General features: G+C 36.5%; 1 long non-coding RNA gene across 1 annotated transcript in view; it reads right to left on the bottom strand.

The window, feature by feature from the left end:
• LOC113598798 (uncharacterized) overlaps nucleotides 1–26,173 on the bottom strand; it is a 118,434-nt gene that overhangs the window by 91,432 nt on the left and 829 nt on the right. Inside the window, exon 2 of the long non-coding RNA XR_008298516.1 lies at nucleotides 21,534–21,624. This is a non-coding gene — a long non-coding RNA (uncharacterized LOC113598798). The remainder of the gene's footprint in view (nucleotides 1–21,533; nucleotides 21,625–26,173) is intronic.

Raw genomic sequence — 26,173 nt, 5'->3', positions numbered from 1 at the left:
TGGTGGTTTTCTTAAATATTTATTCAGCACTCACTATCTAGTAGGCATGGTGCTAAACTTCACATTAATTATCTCATTTTTACCTTCTCAAAAAATCAACAATAATTCATGAAATGTTTACTGAGCATTTACTCTGTGCCAGTGACTTACTCTGTGCCCTGAGGACTCAGTAGTATAAACACAGGATAAGGTTCCTGTTCTCACAGAATTTTAAAAAGGGAAGACATACCACAAATACTTTTTAAAATAGACTATTTCATATAGTGTATGTTCTGTAAAGAAAATATTAAAGGGTAATGGGATAAAGAGTGAAATCTAAATAAGACTTAGAGAGGCTAAGTAAATTACCCAAATCACATAGCTGGAAAGCAGCACTGCTCTGACTTTAATCCCATGCTTTTTCTACTACATAATCTATTTTACATTTTGGTGTTTACTTACCTCTACATCTCATTGAGCCCTGGATAGTATACAGAAAAGAAAGGGAGCAAAGAGTTCCTTCCCGATGTTCCTCAGATGCCCTGATACATATGAGCAGCCCCAGATTCTAGCACCAGTGCTCCCTCCATCTCCATGTCTCCCCCCTACTCCTCAAACTGATAGACTGGCCAAGCTCTGACCTATTCATGCCAGTTCAAAACTCCAAGTGCTGGGAGAGAAACAAGATAACAAAGTTGTCAAGATCATGAGCATAGGTCATGGAGAATAGTTTGACACCACAAAGCTATGCATAACTACTAACAAGAAAATGAATTAAGGAGAATCGTTAGAGGCTAAATGTGAAGACTTCATTAACTCAAATTTTCATTGGGGTACTAAAGAATAAAGCATGAATATTTTACATGGATATTTGATCCTACAGACATTTAATATATTTTGGTGATTACTTTTCCAAAAAACTATCATTAATTCAGTAGTTCATATTATACACCATGGCTTCATATAATCTGAGAAATATAATAATTCATTTAAACATAAATATATAAAATAAATACTATATAACAGAAAATACAAAAAGTAAGCATGTATGTATCAAAAAAGGTCTTTTTGAACTATATTATGTCTGCTTTACTTCTGTCATTCAATTCACAGCTTTTATTAGAAATTAAAACTGTGTTGAAGTGAAGTAACCTTATTGCAGTAAATATTTTCCAACAGATATATATACCAAATCATCATGTTATATACCTTAAACTTATACAATGTTATATGTCAATTATACATCAACAAAGCTGGGAATAACAAATTTTAAACTGTGTAAATAATACTTCAATACTTACCATGCTTTGGTAAGAGCTACAGTGTTTTAAATTCAACTAGTCTGATTCTTTAGGAGTTTTCAGAGCCAAGAGACTGCACTGATTTATTATTTCTTTCTGAGGTAGTGTTTGTTTTTTGAGCTAATTCATCCATTTCACCTTCTTTTTATACTATTTCTGCCTTTTATACACAAAGAGATGATAAAGACAACAATGATGATGATAATGATTGATGACGACTTATAAACTGAATTATAGAAACTAGTATTATAAACATGGTATGTTAACTAACTGGAATTTCAATAAAAACTTGGAAGAAAAAAAGTATGCATGGCAGGAAAAACTGAAATATAAAATACAAGGTAATAATCTGTACTCAAATATCACATTGTTGGCATACTATTGATTGATTTATGAGGACGGTGTGTCTAGTGAAGGACAAGGCAAATGAGAACTAATATTACTAATATATGAACTTTATCATTTCAAACCTTGTTAAGAATCAGAATAGTCAACATGGGAGAAAGTAGATACAATATTAAAGAGAAGATTTGTTAAGTTAAAAACCTGCATCCTGAATTTGAATTGGAAATAAGAATGTGACCATGGGATATATTTACTTTTAAAAAAAAATCTAGCTTTGTCCACTGAAAAGAAAAGAAACCTAAATTTAGTAACAATGAACAGCCTTTGCACCCAGATTCTTGTCTTGAAATTCCATTTCCCACTATTAACAGTGAAAACTCATTGGAAGAAAGGCTGACCCAAAGTTGGGAGTAGGAAATATATGAGTCTGGGACATTTTGTTATAAGACAGCAAGGAAACTACCAAACACTCAAAAAAAAAAAAAAAAAAAGACCTCAGAAACCAACTCAAAAAGAATCATCTACTAGCCAAAAATGGAAGAATTTAAGCATCAATAAAGATGCTTACTGTAGTAACAAAAGACATCAAATATATTGAAGTGTATGACTTCATCATGATTTTTAAAACTATTTGGTCACCACTGGAGGAAATACTTATCGATGAAACTACATTACATCTAGCTTTTGCCTCCAAATAGTATGGCAGAGGAAGTCAGTGAAGGTAGAAACAAAATAATGTTGGCATGAATTGGTAACTATTGAAACTGTGTGATGTTCATGGATATACACTCTGATATTTTCTTAAGTTTATTTATTTATCTTGAGAGAGACAGGGGAGTCACAGAGAGAGAGAGAGAGAGAGAGAGAGAATCTCAAGCAGGCTCCACACTGTCAGCATAGAGCCTAATGCAGGGCCTGAACTCACAAACTGTGAGATTGTGATCTGAGCTGATGTCAAGAGCCAGATACCCAACCAACTGAGCCATTCACGTGCCCCTACACTATGATACTCTATCTACTTTTGTAGATGTCTTAAATTTTCCAAAATAAATGTTAAAATTTTAAAAATCTGGTTTTAACTTTAAAAGAATTTCCAAAAAGTTTCTGAAGAAAAATATATTCTAATGAATGTTGAAAGCAAAAAAAAAAAAAAAAATAGCATGAATGATAAGAACCCTGGTTATAATGCTGTTAAACATAAACCAGAGCTAAATATTTAATCAGAAATGCAATACACTGATTATTCAAAACATTAAGATATCAGATGCAGACCTAATATTGAAAACATTAAGATATCAGATGCAGACTGAGCTATGCAGAGACATTAAACAGAATTCAAAATAATCAAAACTCTATTTTAAACTATTCTTTCTAGGAGTGCCTGGGTGGCTCAGTCGATTTACCATCTGAATTTTGATTTTGGCTCAGGTCATAATCTCCCAGTTCATGAGATCAAGCCCCCTGTCAGGCTCTGTACTGACAGCACAGAGCCTGCTTGGGATTCTCTCTCTCCCCCTCTCTCCCACTTCCTCTCCTCCCCCCTCAAAAATAGATAAATAAACATTTAAAATAATCTTTCTAAAATTCAGAACTTGTGAGTCATTTTGTTACCAAATGGCTTAATGGCAGACCAAATGAAGACTCAACATTCTAGTACAGTGAGTCCAAACCAAATTACAAAGGAAATCAAGCCTGTCTTCACTTATAGTCACCCAACCCTTCCAATGTCTTCTGCCCTTTAAAGATATCCAGGATCATCTTCCACTTTCTCTTATAAAAATCATCTTTGAGGGAAGAATATGATCACATTCACCCCCAAACTGTAAATGACTCAAATGATTTACCACTGGACTCTTTAGGCAACTAACCAAGCAGCATTCTCCTGTTCACTCACAAGTGAACAAGTGGCCAATTGCCAATAAACCATAAGGACTTAGAACAGTGCTTATCAGTTAAGATATTAGACGAGAAGAGTCACCTGACAAAAAAATTAGTGGAAAAAAAAGAAAAAAATTTATTATACTATAAATTCATCTTTCTTATGATATACATTTCAAGAATTACATGTTATTAAACCAGCATAACACTGTCATAAAAGAAACAGTTTTAGTTTTTGTTTTAATGTTTATTTATTTAATTTGAAAAAGAGAGAGAGAGATAGCACAAGTGGGGGAGGGACAGAGGGAGAGAGACAATCCCAAGCAGCCTCCACATAGCAGAGCTCAATGTGGAGTTCGATCTCATGAATGGTGAGATCATGACCTAAGCCAAAATCAAGAGTTGGACACTTGAGGGGCGCCTGGGTGGCTCAGTCGGTTGAGCATCTGACTTCAGCTCAGGTCATGATCTCACGGTCCGTGAGTTCGAGCCTCGCGTCGGGCTCCGTGCTGACAGCTCAGAGGCTGGAGCCTGCTTCAGATTTGGTGTCTCCCTCTCTCTCTGCCCCTCCCCCACTCACGCTCTGTCTCTCTCTATCAAAAAATGAATAAACGTTAAAAAAATTAAAATATTAAAAAAAAAAAAAAGAGTTGGACACTTGACCAACTGAGCCACTCAGGAGCCCGCAAAAGAAATCACTTTAATAAGAATATACTCCAGAGGACTTTTGGAAAAATGGTGGAGTAGGAGTAACACATCAGTGTAAATAACCCAGAAAACTAGCAGAACAAACTCCACAACTAAATGTAGAGAAGAGGCCACGTCAAAGAGGGTAGGAAAGCCGATGTGGCAAGGACCTAAATTGACCTACATCTTCTGTCCAAGGGCATGGGAAGGGGCAAGAAACAAACTGTCACACCAGGAACCCTACACAGGGAAAATGAATCCCTATAGCATTTGGCTTTGAACACTACCAGAAGGGCTGAATTCCATAAGTTCTTACAACCAGCAAGCCTTAAAGCCTGGAACTTTAAAAATAAGCAGGCTTAGCTCTGGGAGAAGTGGCAGAGCACTGAAAGCTGAGTCCCCACCCTTTAAGAGACAGCACAACAAAGAGCCCTCAGAGATACAATATATAATCAGTAGTTTGGAAAACATCTGGGTCATATGGGAGAGAGTTAGTTACTTATTTCAGAGTGTCCAGGAGGAGTAGGGTTCACTGAGGGACCTCTCCAAGAACAAAGGAGCTGGTAGGTGTCATTTCCCTTCCCCACCCTTCAGTATGAACACAGGGACACCTGTGGTCCTCAGTCCCAGCAACAGAGGCAGCTGGTCACCTCTCACAGAGGAGTGCGTATACCTTGTTAAAGGTGTGTGCCCACCTGTGCATGCTTTGTGGCTCGAGCCCATGCTACCCCAGTGTCAGTGGTGGGAGCATGTCACCTGTGGAAGAGGACTAATGCAAAACTTGCAGGTACCATGTGCCCTGCCCACACACAATTTGTGGAGGGGCCCTGGCTTCTCCGGTCGTGGTAGTGGAGGTATGTCCCCTCTGGCAAAGAACTAACACACCTTGTTAAAAGTGCATGCCCTATCCACTACTTACAAGAGCAAGAAATGTAGCTGACTTCCTAACACACAGAAACAGACACAGAGAGTTGACAAAATGAGGCTACAGAAGAATATGTCCCAAATTAAACAACAGGGCAAAACCACAGCAAGAGACCTAAGTGAAATGGATATAAGTAATACGCTTGATAGAAGATTTAAAAATAATGATCATAAGATATCTGCCAATGGCATACTGGATAAAGGGTTAGTATACAAAATCTATAAATAATTTACCAAACTCAACAGCCCAAAAAACAAATAATCCAGTGAAGAAATGGGCAGAAGACATGAATAGATACTTTTCCAAAGAAGACATCCAGACAGCTAACAGACACATGAAAAGATGCTCAACATTGCTCATCATCGGGGAAACACAAATCAAAACCACACTGACATACCACCTCACACTGGTGGTATGAGTGGCTGGTGAGAGTGGCTAAAATTAACAACACATGAAACCACATGTTGGCAAGGATGTGGAGAAAGGGGAACCCTCTTGAACTGTTGGTGGGAATGCAAACTGGTGCAGCCACTCTGGAAAACAGTATGGAGGTTCCTCAAAAAATTAAAAATAGAAATATCCTATGACCCAGCAATAGCACTACTAGGAATTTATCCAAAGGATACAGAAGTGCTTATTTGTAGGGGCACATGAACCCCAATGTTTATAAGCAGTACTATCAACAATAGCCAAATTATGGAAAGAGCCCAAATGTTCACCAACTGATGAATGGATAAAACAGATGTGGTATATATAAAAAATGGAATACTACTCAACGATGAAAAAGAATGAAATCGTGTCATTTGCAACAATGTGTTGCATTCCAACAACTCATATGTAGAATTGGAGAAACTTAACAGGAGACCATAGGGGAAGGGAAGGAAAAATAAGTTACAGAGAGAGAAGCAAACCATAAGACACTCTTAAATACAGAGAACAAACTGAGGGTTGATGGGGGTGGGAGATTGGGCAGGTGGGGATAATGGGTGATGGGCATTGAGGAGAGCACTTGTTGGAATGAGCACTGGGTGGTGTATGCAAGCGATGAACCACAGGAATCTACTCCTGAAGCCAAGACTGCACTGTATACACTATATGTTAGCTAACTTGGCAATAAATTATTTTTTAAAAAAATTTTTTAAATAAAGTACTGATCATAATGATCCCCCACTGGACTTGAGAAATTTTACTTGTAATTGCCAAAATTTGAAAGCAACCAAGTTGTCCTTCAGTAGATGAATGGAAAAATAAACTGTGGTACACCTCAACACTCAAATATTATTCAGCACTAAAACGAAATGAGCTATTGAGCCATGAAAAGACGTGCGGGAAACTTAAATGCATACTACTAAGTGGAAGAAGCCAATCTGAAAAGGCTATATACTCTATGATTCCAACTATATGATGTTCTGAAAGAGACAAAACTGTGAAGACAATAAAAGATCTGTGGCTGCCAGGGGTCAGGGACAGGAAGGGATGAACAGGCAGAGCACAGAGAAGTTTCAGGGCAGTGATATTATTCTGTATGATACCACCATAGTGGATACATGCCACTGTCTATTTGCCCAAACCTGTAGAATATACAGAACCAGAGGGAAATCCTAATGTAAAATGTATGGACTTTAGGTAATAATGATATGCCAAAGTAGGTTCATCAATTGTAACAAACATACCATTCTGGTGGGGGATGTTAATAATGGGGGAAGCTCTATTATATGTTGGGGTAAGGGAGTAGTGAGAAATCTCTGTACCTTCCTCTCAATTTTTCTGTGAACACAAAATTAAAAGTTAAGTTTTTTAAAAAGTGTAGGATCACCTTTCATCTTCAGCAAACATCCTTTACAAATATAGCAGTTAATAGCATGAACTTTGGAGTCAACAGAGTCAACTGGAATCCTGACTGTGATGTGTGACTTTGCACAACATACTTAGCTCTCTATGCCTCAGTTTTCAAAACTAGAAAACTGAGATTATAATGGAGCACCTGGGTTGCTCAGTTGGTTAAGCATCTGACTTCGGCTCAGGTCATGACTTCACAGTCTGTGAGTTCAAGCCTCACATCAGGCTCTGTGCTGACAGTTCAGAGCCTGGAGCCTGCTTTAGATTCTGTGTTTCCCTTCCTCTCTGTCCCTTCCCCTCTCACTCTCTCTCTCTCTCTCTCTCTCTCTCAAATATAAACATTAAAAAAATTTTAATGGTTATGCCTGAGGGCTGTTTGAGAGGATTAAATGAGATAGTATCCATTCAACATTTGGTACAGCACCAGCGACAAATGCTCAATAGATGTGGACTGTGATGCAACATCCTCATGTCCCCATCTAGGGAAAATAAAAGGTTCTTCTCAACTTTGTACACATAGAAGTATAGAACAGGCTATGGAATATTACCTCAAACTATTTTAACAAAGTTTTCATTTTTTATCCTGATGAAAGTATCTGTATAGCTACCAAGAAAGTCAAGGTTAAAAAAGCTTATATATTCAAATGTTATAAAAGATGGTCTGAGTCTCACAGCATCAGTGTTTCACACATTCTGGGTCCCAGATAAGTGCTGAATTCATAAATAAAATGATTACTAAAAGAACATGACATATAATATAGCCTTCCTCATCTTTTGTTCCTGTGGGAATGCGTGTATATATATATATATATATATATATATATATATATATATACTGTTTTATACTTTTACACTTTTCTGAAGACACAGATGAACAATGAACAATGCTCTTTTACCAAGTGTTTGATGGAGTGGGAAAACTGTCAATCTAAATTGGAGAGAACATTTGGAGTAATGGGAATCTTATGGTTTAAAACCTTTTGAAGTGCTAATGGGCTTTTGCTTCAGGAAGGAAAATAAGCACTTGTCAACTTGGGTCAGATCAAGCATTTCAAGAGTAGCGTTTATAGAATGCTTGGTAACAAAAAAGGCAAAAGCCAGAACAGAACAGAATAGTTCTTACCAAAACTACCTCCCTACAATAGGAAATAAACACGGTGAGTTAGGCTCTAAGGTAAATTAGAGGCATGCAGAAGATGCATGAAATATAACGCTAGTTCTCAACACCATTTCTTGGCTTTTTAAAAATAAGTCTGACAATTGGAAGCACTGTCCCCTTTGATTTTTAAATACTGTGCTCAGAGAGAAGATCATGCTATAGAGGTATCAAAATCTGAAGGCTAAACATGCATAGTATAAAAGGTAAATGAGGAATCTGAGATGTAAGTAGGGTAAGTGATTTGGCCAAGTCCATGGAGCTTGAGCCAGAGGAGGAGCAGAGCCAGAAGAGGGAACAGAACAAGCCCAAGAATCCCAGTTTTTCTCCCAGGCTCCAAAGAATCCTAACACAAGCAGGTCAGCTTTTAGACATAACCTCAGGAATAACATGATTTCAGAGATAAGAATTTTTACTTGTTTGGAAAAAGGTTTTGGGCTTGATAGTGCCTAAAATTTCTTCAATAGGAAACAGAGCCTTTAACTAACAGAGAAGACAAAATTAAAAGACCAGAGTTAACACATTAGTGAGTGTTCTCACATGCAAATGAAATATGAACTTTCTTGATAGAGATAAATGACTAGAAATCAGGAAAAAAAAACTACATACTTGAAGAGTACAGGAGATTTCTCTAAAGGAACAGAGGTTCCTTAGAGATGACAATACAGAGGGCTCACATCTGTGACTTCTCAATTTTGTCCTGAACCAAAATCTCTATAGGATACTGCTTAAAAGCTTAAACTTGAGAGTGAGCTCTTCTCAAATCCTACAAAGATATGTGACTACGGGATGTTACATAACTTTTCTGAGCCTTGGTCTTATCATCTTTAACATCTATTTCATATACTTGTGTGAGGATCAAAAGAGCTAATGTATGGAAAGCATCTGGCACAATGCCTGGCTGTAATCAACAATTAATAGATGTCAGTAATTAATATCCCTTTACATACATCTTTTAGGAGTAAATATGCTTAAAAGTCTCATTCATCAGTGTTCAGCAAAGAATGTAAGTTTCAGCAATGTTACTATATAGTCCTTTCACATTACATCATAATCTATTTTGATTTCCATAAAAATATGTTCCCCAAAAGTAAAACTGCAGTATACTTCTTGAAAACTTGTTTCAAACTAATTTAAACAAATTAAATGTGTTAATTAACTGTTTGTGGCCATCATTTCACAATGTATATGTATATTAAATCATCACATTGTACACATTTTAAAAATCATAAAACCTAAATAAATATAATTTTTGTCAATAATTCTTCAATAAAATTGAAAAATGCTTTCAAATAAAGAGTTTCAATCATGGAATAAAAGAAATAAATTCTGTTTAAAATTGTTAAATCTACGGTAAGTGTCTGACTTCAGCTCTGACTTCAGATCATTCTCACGGTTTGTGAGTTCAAGCCCTGCATCAGGCTCTGTGCTGACAGCTCAGAGCCTGGAGCCTGCTTCAGATTCTGTGTCTCCCTCTCTCTGTGCTCCTCCCCCACTCACACTCTGTCTCTCTCTCTCAAAAATAAATGAACATTAAAAAAAAATTTTAATAAAGAAAAGGCAGGGAAATTTAAAATAAATTAATCAAATTTAAACAAAATAAAATTGTTAAATCTAATTTTTCCTTTGTATTTCACCCAAATGCACTTCTGTTTAACTTTTATAATTACAAAATAAAAAAGCAGCACACAAATGAATGCCATTACTATATACTTTGGTTTGAGAGCAAATTCAATATAAGTCCCAATCAATAACTTTTATACAGTTCTGTCTGCCAACAAAATATATCCATATCTGATATGATATTGGTTAATAAAACAATTCCTGAGTGGCAAATTTCCTATGAAGAGAGGACTCAATTTAAATTTTTTTCTACAATTTAAATTTTTAAATGCTATTTTAGCAAAAGCAGTTATGGAAATATTTTGAGGTATATGGACCAGCAGCATTATATCCTGGGAAACCGTTAGAAAAGCAAATATTCGGGCCCCATCCAGAGCTAATGAATTAGAAATTCATGGGACAAGCACCAACAATTATGTTCCAATAAGCCCGCCAGGTGATTCTGATGCACACTGAAGTTTGAAAATCACTGGTCTAAACTCTAGTCAGTACGGTAGCATGTTTTAGATACTCCTGGTTGAAGCTTCCTAATCACTGAGAGGCTGCCCCCACAGGTAATAGAGAACCTAAAATACTTGGTTTATGCCATGCGATTACAGGGAGAAGTTCTGTACTCCACAACCAATTACCAACAGCCCATAAAGTGTGCAGGGGAAGGAGGTGGCAAAACTCCAAGTCATATAGCCTCAAGTCACAATTAGACATCTAGAAGCCCCGAATTTTACCCCCTACAGGGAATCCCTAACCAGGATGAATGCAGCTACAAACAGAGTAAGGAACTCCTTCGCTCCATGCCCCTGCCATGAAACTGAGCAATGTTCACCAGTGCGTGTGGTAACAAAAAGGGTTTCCAGGGAGGCTTGACTTGGAAGATCCTTTCAATATTTCAACTCCCTTTTAAGAGAAAAACAAAAATGATCGCAAAGGCCTAATCCATTTTAATGGACTGAGATTCTGGGCTTTCTAAACTATTGGATTGGAAACTGTGGGTTTTCACATTATTTCAAAGGATTAACAATTTGTAAACACCCTAGGCACTGTATGGAGACAATAAATAACAAAGCAGTCACCATTCATTCATCACTTGTCCTGTGCCCAAAACTTGTGTGCATTCACTCACTCAAGCTTCCCAATACTTTCTATAATATACAGGTTAATGTTTTTAAGTATTATGAATCTGCCTAAAAGGCAAGATAATTTTATCCAACATGACCTATAGCTGTAGTGCTTAAGGTCTAATTTTACTTAACAAAAAAACCATTTTTTCTAACTTTCTTACCTAAGGCCTTGTTTTCCTAGCCCCTTCACACACACGTAGAGAGAGAGAAAGAGAGAGAGAGAGAAGGAGAAAGAGAGAGATTGTATACCAATTTTAAAAGCAAACAATTCTAAGATATAAAAGCAAGGCTGCAATAAATACAATCAGGCATTATATCACCTAATCCCCACTTTGGCCTTTAAAATATCATAACAACTACAGGATATTTTAATTTTTTAATGTTTATTTATTTTTGAGAGAGAGAGAGAGAGAGAGAGAGCATGAGCGGGGAAGGTGCGAGAGAGAGACAGATTCCAAAGCAGGCTCCAGGCTCTGAGCTATCAGCGCAGAGCCTGATGCGGGGCTGGAACTCACAAACCTCGAGATCATGACCTGAGCTGAAGTCAGAGACTCAACTGACTAGGCCACCCAGGTACCCCTATAAAACACTTAATTTTTCACTTAGCATAACACTGTCCAGTTCCATCCACATTGCTACAAAGGGCCATATTTCATTCCTTCTCATTGCCACGTAGTACTCCATTGTGTATATAAACCACAATTTCTTTACCCATTCATCAGTTGATGGACATTTAGGCTCTTTCCATAATTTGGCTATTGTTGAGAGTGCTGCTATAAATATTGGGGTACAAGTGCCCCTATGCATCAGTACTCCTGTATCCCTTGGGTAAATTCCTAGCAGTGCTATTGCTGAGTCATAGGGTAGGTCTATTTTTAATTTTTTGAGGAACCTCCACAGTTTTCCAGAGTGGCTGCACCAAGTTGCATTCCCACCAACAGTGCAAGAAGGTTCCCGTTTCTCCACATCCTCTCCAGCATCTATAGTCTCCTGATTTGTTCATTTTGGCCACTCTGACTGGCGTGAGGTGATATCTGATTGTGGTTTTGATTTGTATTTCCCTGATGAGGAGCGACGTTGAGCATCTTTTCATGTGCCTGTTGGCCATCTGGATGTCTTCTTTAGAGAAGTGTCTATTCATGTTTTCTACCCATTTCTTCACTGGATTATTTGTTTTTCGGGCCTTTTGTAGCAACGTGGATGGAACTGGAGAGTGTTATGCTAAGTGAAATAAGCCATACAGAGAAAGACAGATACCATATGTTTTCACTCTTATGTGGATCCTGAGAAACTTCACAGAAACCCATGGGGGAGGGGAAGAAAAAAAAAAAAGAGGTTAGAGTGGGAGACAGCCAAAGCATAAGAGACTCTTAAAAACTGAGAACAAACTGAGGGCTGATGGGGGGTGGGAGGGAGGGGAGGGTGAGTGATGGGTATTGAGGAGGGCACCTTTTGGAATGAGCACTGGGTGTTGTATGGAAACCAATTTGACAATAAATTTCATATATTGAAAAAAAAAGAAAAATAAATAAAATAAAAAAAAATATTTAATTTTTTAAGGTCTCAGATACATTTCTTTTTTTTTTTTTACATTGAAGTATAGTTGACACAATGTTACGCTAGTTTCAGGTGTACAACATAGTGATTCCATAAGTTTAAACATGGTGCTATGCTCACCACAAGTGTAGCTACAATCTTGTCACCGTACAATGCTATTACAATGCCATTAACTATATTCCCTATGCTGTGCCTTTATATCTGTGATTTATTCATTCCATAATGGGAAGTCTGTATCTTCCACTCCCTTTCATCCATTTTGCCCATCCCTCCACCACGCCCCCCCCCCCCCCGCCCCTCTGGCAACCACCAGTTTGTTCTCTGTATTTGTGGGTCTGCTTCTGCTGTTTCTTTTGCTTTTTAGATTCCACAAATAAGTGAAATCATATGGTATTTGTCTTTCTCTGACATATGTCATTTAGCATAATACCCCCTAGGTCCATCCATGTGGAGTTAAAACATTTAATTTTAATCAATATGATTTCTTGTTAAGTCTTCTAAGAATAAAACATTACAAATTGCTTATGTATTATAAATCACCTAATGAGTCGATTGCTAAATAAATTGATAGGTATAGCAAGTTAAAGGTCAGGGAACATCTCCTAAAAACGATGTCTTTGCTTTTGAATAGTTAATCTAAAGCTCATCTCTCTTATACCAGCAATAAAAGTTGGGCCAGTCTTCTATTCCTAATTTGTGACTGTGAAGCCATGCCATTTACATTAAGAACAAGATTAGTGTTCAGTCCTCTGTAGTGTGGTGGAGAATAGGTGGAGTGGAGCAATGACAGTGGAGCAGTGGGATTGCTGTATCAAATGGTAGTTCTATTTTTAACTTTTTGAGAAAATTTCATAATGGCTGTACCAATTTACATTCCCACCAATGGTGCACTCTAATTTTAATATGCAGTTATGTTTATAGGATAAATAAATACTGGGATTAAATGTACATGACTATAGTTTTTTTTTAATGCAGTTATGTTAAACATGACTTGTGTCCATTATCATTTAACAAGCTGTATTTACCTTTATTAATTTTTCCTTATATCATCTGATTTGTACATGCGACTTTTCCCCTGAATTCCCCGATTTGCCTCATATATCTAATCTCCTTTCTGTCATGCAAGAAAAAAACAAGGTAATTTATTTTTTTCTTAAAACCCTATCTTTTCTAACCATTAAATATACCTCCAGCTTTTTTAGCAAGGACATTAAATTCTTGTTTGGTACATTAAATATCAAAGACATTATTTCTTTTTCATGAAATGACATCTTGAATAATCCATTTTCTTTCAAACTTCCAACAAATTATTTCTCTGCCGGGAGTGACTGTCATTTTTAAAGTAACCATACTATTCAAGCATTGTTTACTATGGTAAATCCAATGTCTTTGAACTAAACTCTGTTTTTCATTTTATACATTAAGAAGTGACTTATTTCTATGCTTTCATTGAAACAAGGATAGATGTGCATTTCAATATGCAGCAATGGATTTCTAAATCCTGTATTTTACACAAAGAACTTAAATTTATTCTGAAAAGGCCAGGAGTAATTAATTTTTCCTTAAGAAAAACTTTTTATTATGATCTTAAGACCTTGGAGCCATTGTATTTCAGACTTTTGCATGCTTCTCTTAGCATATGAACCAAAAATATTCATTTTCTTATAAGAATTATAAATATTTGTATAAATTTATAAATGTTGAATACATAATTTTATGAACATTGATCATCCTCATTGATGACTCTCAATAAGAACCTTCTAAATACAAAGTACTACAGAAGGTGGAGTTGCAAAGAAGTTTCCAGACTTGTACCTCAGATAAATAACACATCATAAGTAAAGTGTTCATCTCCTGAACCTGGTGATGTGAATGTTTGCCTTGCCATGTCTATTTTCTGAGAACAATAAGATAATGCTATCTTCCATCTACAAAGATTTTTTCAAAAGCTGAAAGGTTTTTTCTGCTTTGTACATTTCTGAACTGTCCATTATGGTAGACACTATACAAATGTGGCTATTGAACACTGGACTTAGGCCAGCCTAAAGCAAAATGTGCTACCAGTATAAAATATACATTGATTTTCAAAGAATCATCATGAAAAAAAGAATGCAAATAATACTGATTACATGTTTAAAATATATTTTGGATATACCAGTTTAAATAATAAATTATTAATATTAATTTCACCTGGGTTTTTTTAGACGTTTTTTAATGTAACTACTAAAAATTTTAAAGTATGTACATGGCTCACATTATGTTTCTATTGAACAGCACTGGTCTAGTCTCTCTCTCCTGGATCCTAAATGGTATACATTTATAGATATAAAACATATGATCTAAGTTAGGGGTATCAAATGTTACAATGATACAGAATAAAACTAGCCGGTCAATAACAGGATTAAATATATGATGTCAAAATCTATAACTGAATGTTAACTTTACATATTGTGGTGACTGTTTTTGCATTGCACACCTAAAACTAATATAATATGTCAAATACACCTCAATAAAAAAATATATAACTAAACGAATTAACCATCCATACTTCCAAGGAATTTGTGAATTAACAGTGGGTATAAGTATTAGAGAGCAGCAAGAGGTCAGTCCTGTCAATTCAGATCCTGTCAGTCTGGTCACTTGGGGAAATCTCTGGTACCTGCAGTGCCTGAATGCTCACATGCTTGTACATGTAAAGGATAATGGTAAAGATAACTGTCATGTACTGAACATTCAATTTATGTTCGATGCTTTACCAAGATTCCTCCTGCAGTCTTTATATCAATCCTAGAGTTGTGTTAGTCAGGGTAGGCTAACTGCTGAAACAAACATCCTCCAAATTTCAGTGGCTTACCAAAATACATGTTACTTCTTCCTTACATCTAATGGGGGTGGTAAGAGTGTCAGCAGACTCTGCTCCAAGCTTCTTATGTCTTGTAGCCCTTATGTCTAACAGGTCTCTATAGTTGTCTCCAGTCAGCCAGCAGATGGAGAAAATGAGAGAAGAGGCCACCTGGGGGATTTTTATGGGCCAAACCAGGAAGTTTATTTCCTGGCATTTTATTTCCACCAGCATTCCATTGCCAGAACTCAACTATGGACAGACTAATCTGCAAGAAGGGCTGAAAATACAGAGTTTAATTGTGCCCAAGAATACAAGGAGAACATGGATATTGCAAACATTAGCAGTCTTTGCAATAGGTCTTATCTCTATATTCTATATTCTATGTAGAATAATATTCTACATTATTTTAATAATATAAAATATTATCTCTATTTTTCAGAATAGGAAACTGAGTCTTAGAAACATTAAAGTAGGGACAACTGGGTGGCTTAGTCAGTTGAGCATCCAACTTTGGCTCAGGTCATAATCTCACAGTTGGAGTTTGAACCCCACATCAGGATCACTGCTGTCAGCCTGTCAGTGCAGAGCTGGCTTCAGATCCTCTGTTCCCCTCTTTCTGCCCCTCCCCAGCTTGTGCTCTCCCCCTCACCACATCAAAATAAAGAAACATTATAAAGGAAATCCCTAAGGCCACAGACCTAGAAAATGACATTCAACCACAGGTCTGTATGCCCCCACAGCCCATGCTCTTTCTAGGTAACACTGCAGAACTCACAGAAATTGCCACCATCTCAGTATACTTATTGCAGTGGAAAGATTTAGCAAATGGTCAGAAGATGTTAGGGCACTGAACTATTTATCTTCTCCTGCCATTACAAAAGGGCAAGTTTGGGAAAATCTATTCAGGCAATCAAACTCTCACTCCGTATCGCTAAAGAATATGTCTGCATGACTTCAGGAAAATCTTCAACAAACAAAATACACAGAGCTGATGAGGTGGGCATTTCATTGCCAAAATGCCATAGTCAAATACATAAGTTCCCAGGATATTCCATAAATGATTACAGTCTAAGAGGATTAATATGAGAAAACCAAAGGATACTTATGTTTTGAAGGCTAGAATAATCTACTATTTATCCAGAATCCAAAAACACCCAGAACACCTTAATAATCAGATTTACTTTGCAGAACGACTGAATAACAATTCTTGCTTGTATTGGTGAGCCAAGGCCACTCCAAGATGCTAAAGTTTCTTCTGAATTATCAAAGAAAGACTTTATCATGTTTAATCTTATCACTAAGAATTTTATTATAAAATAACTCATTCAAGATTGATAATTCATGTAGACTAGGTATGTTAACTCAGCCACATTGTTCAAACATTCAGGATTATTTTATTCCATGATATTTCTGGACAAACAGAAATCAATTACATTTAGGGAAAGCACAGAACATGAAGTGATTAAGATGACAGTGGAGTACTTTCTTCATAGGCAAATGGCTAGTGAGCCGGCAATGAAGTGCAGATAAGATTATTACATATATGCAAAAATCATTAAGCAAATTTGGCTATAAACCAGACAGAAATCAAGGCACACCAAAAATCAGTTTAGTAAAAAGTGCTGGAACAGCTCATAAAAAGTCTTGAATTTCACAGACTTAAAATCTGATTTGATATGAAAAGACCACCTTAGGCTCTAAATTGCTGATGGAAATGATTACATTTCTTCTAAGTGGCCATGGAATTATGCAGTTGGTTCTGGTGGGAAAGTCTGGAAGCAGACAGGAAAGCTGTTTAGAAGGATGATCACTATGGTAGTGAAAAAGAACAGATCCAGTGGTGGCAGTCATTTGCTCTTTTTCCCCCCTCTATTTTTTTATTCACTGCAACTCAGGAGCACTTCCATATCTTGTTAGTCAGCATTTCTGATCCTATTGAATTTTATGAACGCGTTTCTGAGAGAATACAGTTTGTTTTCTTGTTCAGTTTTGTCATTCTCAGAATGTTATTTATCTAACTTAAGCCTCCTTGGGACAATTTTTTACTGTTCTCACAATATATATTTTCTAAGCTTAATGTTACTTAAGCATGTTTTCTACAAGTCCGTAAAAAAAAAAAAAAAATCACATGCCTTAACTCCATCCTCAGAGACATGACTTGAGTTAAACCTATTCCTCTAACAGGTTCTGTCCTTTATTTTAGCTGGGTGAGTGGTATTTTCAGAAAAGCAGTTTTCCTCCACACTCTGTCAGGTACCACGTAAGCTAATTTTGTTCTATCAGAGCTTCCCTACCTTACTCAGGAACATTCCTCAAAGCCAAGGCTGTCCCAGCTCCAAAACTGATGTAGGACTATACAAGACAACTGGAAGTCAAGTGCTTACTTAAGTTTTTACCACTATGTGTCAAGCACTGTTCTACCCACCTTCAATCATCCCCAAAATTGTTCTGGAAATCCAGTCATCTGATCTGTCAGCCTGAACCCCATTCTCTCTTTGAGAAAGGCTCCTGTGAGAAATTCCATTGCCCTTAATCCTGTGTACTTTCATTCTCATGGTCAACTGTGGCTCCCACTTGTACTGAACTCTTGATCTCACACATGTCTTGCAGAGGTCTTGCATATGCCTGCTTCTTTGTTCTAAACAGAGCTGCTTTCCTTGACTTCCCCCAAACCACACAGTCAATGCAGTGCTCTGATGTGTTACACTGTTGAAAGGTTAACAACTAAATTTTGTAAATTAGGTATCTATGGTTTTTAAAGTTCTTGGCCACAAAGCCACCAGGGAATTTTATATCTTTCTCCAGAGGATCTAGCCTCCTATCTATATTGTATGGCCTTTTCTCCAACTCCACGCTTCCTTGTCTTTCTTCCTGACATTCCTCCTCCCACATCTGTGTTCACTTCTTTATGCAGAACTGCTTGGTTCTCTCTTTGTACTGCAGTCTCCTTCTAGACTACACTCTCAAGGCCTCACCTTCCACACTCACAGAAGTTTATTTATCAAGGCATTTTCCTAAAAACACACAGTTCTGTAAGTAGAACTATAGTAGTGGTGTTTAATGATATTTTCTAAAACACACACACACACACTTCATTTAAAAAATAAAGCAACAAAGTATCAAAAGAGGTAAGTTTCACAACTCACATAGCTTGATAATGCAAGTCACTTTAAATAGTTTTGTCCTTTTGAAACACAATGTTACAATAATTCTTTAAAAATACCTAATAAAGTATCATGAACAGAGAAGCCATTTCTGTAAGTAGCCCTGTCTTATTCATTATAATTTCACCTGATGTGCAGTATAAACTCGACCATTTCATCTGCATAAACTCAAGAAGTTAAATAAGATTTTCTCCCTAAGTTATTTATATATCTGAAAAACAAATTTTAAAAAATTTAATTAATAAGTAAGGGGGCCTAGGTGGCTCAGTTGGTTAAGCCTCCGGACTTCTGCTCAGGTCATGATCCCACAGCTCATGAGTTCAAGCCTCCCCCTGGGCTCTGTGCTGACAGCTCAGAGCCGAAGCCTGCTTCGGATTCTGTGTCTCCCTCTCTTTCTGCCCCTCCCATGCTCAGGCTCTGTCTCTCTCTCTCCTTCAAAAATAAATAAACATTAAAAAATTTTTAATTAATAAAAATATTTTAGAGTAGTTTTAGGCTCACAGAAAAGTCAAACCAAATACAGAGAGTTCCCATATACCCCCATCCGCCTACACACACACTGCCTCCCCCACTATCTATACCCTATACCTGTGGCACCTTTGTTACAATTGATGAACCAATATTGACACGTCATAATCACTCAAAGTCCACAGTTTATATTGGGGTTCACTCTTGGTTTTGTATATTCTAGGGTTTTGACAAATGTATGATAACATGCATCTATCCTGCATCTATCATACAAAATAGTTTCACTGCCTTAGAATTCCTCTGTGCTTCACCTAATCATCTGTCCCTGCCTTCTAACCCCTGACTACCACTGATCCTTTAACTGTCTCCATAGTTTTGCCTTCCCCAGAATATTGTATATTTGAAATCATACAGTATGTGGCCTTTTCAGATTGGCTTCTTTCACTTAGTAATATGCATTTAAGGTTTCTCCATGTCTTTTCATTGCTTGATAGCTCATTTCTTCTTTCTTTTAAGATTTATTTTTAAGTAATCTCTATACCCAGCATGGGACTCAAACCTGCAACTCTGAGATCAAGAGCCTCACATTCCACATTCCAGCCAGGTGCCCTGATAGCTCATTTCCTCTTAGCATTGAATAATATTCCATTTTCTGGAGGTACCACAGTTCAAGTTTTCTTTCACTTACTGATGAACATCTTGAATGCTTCCAATTTTGGCAATTAGAAATAAAGCTGTTATATACATCCATATACAGGCTTCTGGTGAACGTAAGTTTTTAACTCTTTTGAGTAAATACCAAGGAGTGCAATTGCTGGATCAGAGGGTAAGAGTATGTTTAGTTTTTGTAAGAAACTGCCCAACTATCTTCCAAAGTGGCTATAGCATTTTGCACTCCCAAGACTGACTGAGTGCTCCTACTGCTCACTCCTTATCAGCATTTGGTGCTGTCCATTTTGGATTTAGCCCATTCTAATAGGTGTGTAGTGGTACCTCCTTATTGCATAATTTGCAATTCCTTAAGGACATATGATGCGGAACACCTTTTCATACACTTACTTAATATCTGTATATCTTCTTTGGTGACGTATCTGTTCAGATAACACTGTTTTTTAAATAAAACTTTTATAATATCCATCATCTTGCATTGTCATTGACCCTGCTTTAATTTTTTTATTTTTTTAAGTTTATTTATTTATTTTGAAGACAGAGAGAGTGGAGAGGGGCAGAGAGAGGAGAGAGAGAGAATCTCAAGCAGGCTCTGTGCTGTTAGTATGAAGCCCTATGCATGGCTCAATCTCACAATCTGATCTGTGACATGGTAACCTGAGCAGAAATCAAGAGTCAGATGCTTAACTGACTGAACCACCCAGATGTCCTGACCCTGCTTTCAATATTAAAATAAATCTACTCCAGCTCTCTCATCTTACAAATAAGAAAACTGAGTCAGTAGAGGTGAAAGTTGAATCCATGAAAGTAGCTACAAATTTAGAGACAGAAGAAGTAGGCTGAGGACTGAGTTTGTCAGGGGAAAGAAATCAGTGAAACATGAAGTAAAGAGGTGGCCAGAGAGAAAGAAGTAGAACAAGAAGAACAGAGTTTTATAGGAGTCCAGGGAGGCTAGAGGTGAAGCAAACTTTGTTTGTTCATTTGCTTTGAGAAAGAGTGTGGCCAGCAACAATAGGCCTCTATGTACTGCAAATAATCATTCCTCCTTAGGAGGCAGCAGGGCACAGTGGAAAGAACATTAGACTGTCTCTGTCCCATAAACTGGGGCACTTAACTTTTAAAAATTTCTGGTTTGTTCTAGTTTGTTTATCTGTAAAATGAGACTATGTTTCTTCTAGCTTCCAAACTCCATGTTTTCTTTCCTACGGTCTTTTCTCTTTTACTTTTTCTAATTATTGGATATCATCTTTTTTTTTTTCTGATAATTTGGTAATTTATTTAGCATCCACCTCGCTGTGGCCAGTTATATCTCTAGTGATTGACCATCTAACCAAGGTGTTATAATAATTCTTTAAAAATATCTAATAAAGTATCATGAACAGAGAAACAATTTCTGTAAGTAGCCCTCTCTTATTCATCACAATTTCCCTTGATGTGCAGTACAAATTGAAATTGACCATTGCATCTGCATAAACTCAAGAAATTTAAAAAGATTTTCTCCCTAAGTTATTTATATATCTGCAATGTCCTATTGGCTTGGATACAACTGGAATTTGGAATTAAATAATTTTTGGAGTTTAAAGTATCTATTGGCAAAGCTATCTCTAATCCACTGTTTTCAAAGAAATGAATACCAAGAAGAAGCAGTCTTTACCCAAGTGAGAATTTCACAGCTTAAATTTACAAACAAGCTGTCAAATTGTTTTATTGTCTTGAATAAAAAGAGTATAAGTCAGCTAACATATAATTACAACTAGTAATTGCTACTATTACTATATTAGTTTTATTTATAAAATAGTACTTCTCCCTTCATTAAGGCATCCACTGCTTTGTGTAAACAAAATGTTACGTGGTTATATTATGCAGCCCAACATGTGAATACCAAGAATAAGCCAGATAATATCAACCAAGGCCAGTGATGTGAGATAGATTAAAGAAAAAATAAGTGCAGTGAGAGAAGATTTAAACCAAAAGCTTACCTGACAAACTGAAGTGTCCAACAGGTCAGTCAAGTGTGTATACAGAATCAGGTGGTTTCCAATTCAACAGCAAAACATAGGACAGCCCAGCCTAACAACAAGATGATATAGTAGGGAGGATGTTGCACATTTATTTTCCCTTAGAGAGTTGAGATGTACTTGGGAATACTTTTTCTGTACTAATTTGTAACTTTCAAGATAAAGCTATATTTATTAGACTGTGGAACTCTGTGTAAGATAGGCAGAGGAGAAAAGTAAATAAACCTGACTGGCCAAAGTCCCCATGGACACAGCATACCCTATGCCCACTATCCTGTTCTACCTGTATCATTTAAGGTACCAGAAGATAAACATCTTTAACCTGTAAGGAAGCAAAACACAAACCTGGAAATAATAAGAAAAGAGAGGAGAGCTATTTCCTGTGTCTGGGGTATTTATAAGATAAGGTAGGATATTATCTTCATTTCTGGAAAGTCTGAATCCAATTACTTTTCCTAAAAAGAAAAAAAAGTCCTTCATATACTATTAGATACTTCTCTGACTTTCCTTTTTCTAGTCACTCACTCATCCTTTAACAGTTTGTCAACCAGTTCCCAGTGAATCAATTTTTTGAAGGTCGTTAATAACCCTCTAAATATTATATTCAATAGACATCTGTACCCTCAATTTTTTTATAGGTCTGTATCATTTGGCATTATTCATCACCTTTCCCTTTTTGAAAGTTTTATATCCTCTGGTTCACAACATTGCGCTATTTTAATCTTCCTCCTACCTCTTTGAGCCTTTTCTGCCTCCTTTGATCTCATCACTTATTTATATATTTTCCACAGGTAATTAACTAGAAAGTATTACAACAAAGTACAATATAATTCAGTATCTCCAGCCTCTTTGTGAACAAGCCAAGGACCTTAAGATGCTTTAACCAAATGCAATGGAACGTCTCTCATCCTCTTTTGTTATAATGTCTAGAATATTTTTTTAGTTTCAATTTTTGTTTCACCATCCTCACACAAACAAGAAATCATTTTCACTAATTAAATTTAAAAAAATTTTTTAACATTTATTTTTGAAAGACAGAGAGAGAGCACTAGTGTGGGAGGGCAGAGAGAGAGGGTGACACAGAATCCAAAGCAGGCTCCAGGCTCTGAGCTGTCAGCACAGAGCCTGACATAGGGCTCGAACTCACGAACCACAGATCATGATCTGAGCTGAAGTCAGACGCTTAACCGACTGAGCCACCCAGGTGCCCCAGTAATTAAATTTTTCAACATGTTACCAATTTCTGTAATTACTGTTGTTTCTTCCATGCCATGCTTTCCTTTTGGACTTAGTAATATCACAGAAGCATAGTCTATGATAATATTTTAGCGAGAAATCTATAGGTAGTAAACTCCTTTAAGTCTTTGTATGTCTGAAAATATCTCTATTTTCCTTCATTATTGAGGAAAAGTTTAACACACACTTCTAGGTTAATTTATTTTTTTGCCCCTCAGCACTTGGAATATATTGCTCCATTCTCCTCTGACAATTTGGTTTTTTAGGTGTTCAGAACTGCCATCGTAAGCTGGATCCCGTCAGACACTCCATATCATACAGGCAGGCAGCCCAGCAGAAATTCAGCCCAGCAGAAATGAAAAGGCATAAACAAGCTTCATGAACAGGTATCCCAGACTCCCATGCCACACAGCAAGACTGCACTAGAATACCATTATGAGCCCACGCCAATGGTTACATTGGTGGTTCTTGAATGAACAGCTAAAGAAGGAGGAAAAAACTTGAGCCCTTATATATAGATTTATGGATAGACTGGCTTGATAAAGAAAGTTCCAGTGGGAAATGGAAAACAACTGCATGACAACACTGCTCAGTGTGTCCTTGAATGATAATGGAGAGCAAAAATTCCTCAAAGGGTAAAGCTTTGGGCTTTTACCTAATGATCCACTTTGTGTGGAGCTCAATAAATTAGTTAAGGCTAAAAGCTACACAAGTCAACTTTGAATTCTTCTCCTCTTATCCATTATTATTAGTTAATGTTTTTAGTTTTAAGAAAACAGAAAACTCAGTCAAGCTACTTCTGTAAAAAAAAAAAAAGTGGGGGAGATTTTATGACAAGGATACAAGAATATTTTCTAGAACTCTAGGGCAGGAATGAAACCAGGCCTAAAGAAAATTCTAGAAACAGAGATTAGAATTGCATCTGTACTCTTCCTCCATCTCCTCTCTGTTCCTCTCTGGATGTATGTACATCTCTGGATGTATGATTTCATCTCTTTCTCTCTCATTTTCTCTCCGTTTCTCTATACACTGTCATTTTCTGCTTCTCTACTAGAAATGGTATGTATAAAATGGCCAATCTACATCTGTCAAAGTTTTATATGTATGTATGAGTGTATGTCATGACCCACCATCTAGGAAACTTAATTTTAAAATTTGGTGTAGGGGTGCCTGGGTGGCTCAGTTGGTTAAGCGTCTGACTTCAGCTCAGGTCATGATCTCACAGCTCGTGGGTGTGAGCCCCACATCAAGGCTCTGTGGTGACAGCTCAGAGCCTGGAGCCTGCTTCGGTTTCTGTGTCTCCTGCTCTCTCTGACCCACCCCCATTCATGCTCTGTCTCTCTCTCTCTCTCTCTCTCTCTCTCTCAAAAATGAATAAACATTAAAAAAATAATACTAATAAATGAAATTTGGTGTAAATACAGATTCCCGGGTTAAAAACAAAAACAAAGCCAAAAAACACCTCTAACTGTCACAGCTTGAATGAGGTGCCTATTCCAGATCCAAACAAATTATGTAGAGAGTCATCTTATTCAGAGTGGTTGCTAGAAGCTTTGCCTTGACTCTGAGGAAGAATTGGGTCCTGATAAGATAAATAGATAAACTCATCCTCATTTATTCTCTCAGTTATCCTGGCTGAAAACCTCAAAGTCCAATTTGGCTTATCCTTCTCTCTTATTTATTATATAGTTCTGTCACCAAGAACAATTTCATTCTTCTCTCAAAATTACTTTTTTTCTATTCTACCTTCATTTCCACTGCTTTATTATTTGCCAAAATGATAGATCCAAAAAAAAAGTTAGTTCACTATAGTTAAATTTGCATTTCTTTAACTACTGGTGGAAATAAATATTTTTCATTTTTCCCTCATGTTATAGACTAGTAGTATTTCTGTTTCATTGGTTTGTGTTATACAAATTATGTGTCTCCCTCTTCTCATTCATATTTTGAAGTACTGATCCACCACCCCCCCCCCATGTGACTGTACTTAGAGATAGGGCCTTTACAGAAGAAATTAAGGTTAATTTGGGTTACAAGTATGGAGCTCTAATCAATAGGTGCTCTTATAAGAGGAAGAAATGCCAGGGAAGCTTGCCTACATAAGAAAGGCCATGGAAAGACACAGTGAAAAGGCTTTCTGCAAATCAGGGAGAAGCCTCAGGAGACATTAAAACTGTCAACATCTTATTCTTGGACTTCTAGTCTCCAGAATTGTGAGAAAATAAATTTCTGCTAAGCCACCTAGTCTGTGGTATGGTGTTACAGCAGGCCTAGCTGACTAACACAGTTTCCCTGTGTTCATATTCCATTTTTCTTTTCTTATCTTCTGGTGAGAGCTCTCTTAATATTAAGGCTATTAGCCTTTCATACAAAATAAATGTTACAAATATTTCTCCCAGTTTATTTTGTACCCCCTCACCTTTCTCTTTTGTTTTGTTTTATATACTGAAGTTTTTTTTAGTGTAGTAAAACTTTTCAAGCCTTTCATTATGGTTGCTACATTTGAAATTGTTCTTAGAAAGTTCTTCCATTGTTACAGCATACTTATGGTCACATATATTTTCTTCCAATTCTTTTTTTGTCTCATCTGAATTTTACTTTCAACGTATGATGTAAGATACAGATCAATTCTTTTTTCATACAGCTAACCAATTATCCCTGTACCACTTACTCATTTTCCCATTTATTTTAAATATATTATCATATCCTAAATACTTATATGCACTTAAAACTTCTGTTGCTTTTTATTTATGATATTCATTTATTCAATAACTCATTTTGGAAATTATATTGTTCCACATTTATCATTAAGGAAAAATAATTTTCCACCAAATTCAAGAAGCACTATTTTTGGGTGTCTCAAATGATAAAAATTACAAAAATAGTAAGGAGAAAAGTTTTTAAATTAAAATATTATCACATACTTGTTTTTAGTTATAAATAAACATCAAAATAGATACAAAATTGCTTTAACCCAAATGAAAGAGGGAAGGGGGTACCATCTGATTTACTTGCATTTTTGATCTAACTAAATGATAAGAAAAGAAAAACATAGAGGAGAAGCTTCATGAGGATTGTCAGTTGGCCTTTTCAGGTTCCCTTCAAGAGAACAGTTGTCTTTTTAATTAGTTATCTTTAAAAGGTTTTCTTTTTTTTTCTTCATGGGACAGGAGAGGTAATATCTATGTAAAAATATCTTTTACATACTTAGTGGTAAGAATAAAACCTACCTAATGGGGATCAGTGGGTTGAAATTAGTGTTGTTCTCTCAAGAAAGGGGTATAGATAAGATCTAAGTTGCACAGACCCAGCAATGTTCATGTTGAATGTGCTCTGACACCAGTTGAGTCTCTCCTGTCAATATT

Source organism: Acinonyx jubatus, chromosome B2, assembly GCF_027475565.1.
Source record: "Acinonyx jubatus isolate Ajub_Pintada_27869175 chromosome B2, VMU_Ajub_asm_v1.0, whole genome shotgun sequence".
In the NCBI taxonomy this organism is placed as follows: domain Eukaryota; kingdom Metazoa; phylum Chordata; class Mammalia; order Carnivora; family Felidae; genus Acinonyx; species Acinonyx jubatus.
The sequence above is the reverse complement of the archived record's forward strand: the minus strand, read 5'-3'. Positions and strand labels throughout refer to the sequence as shown.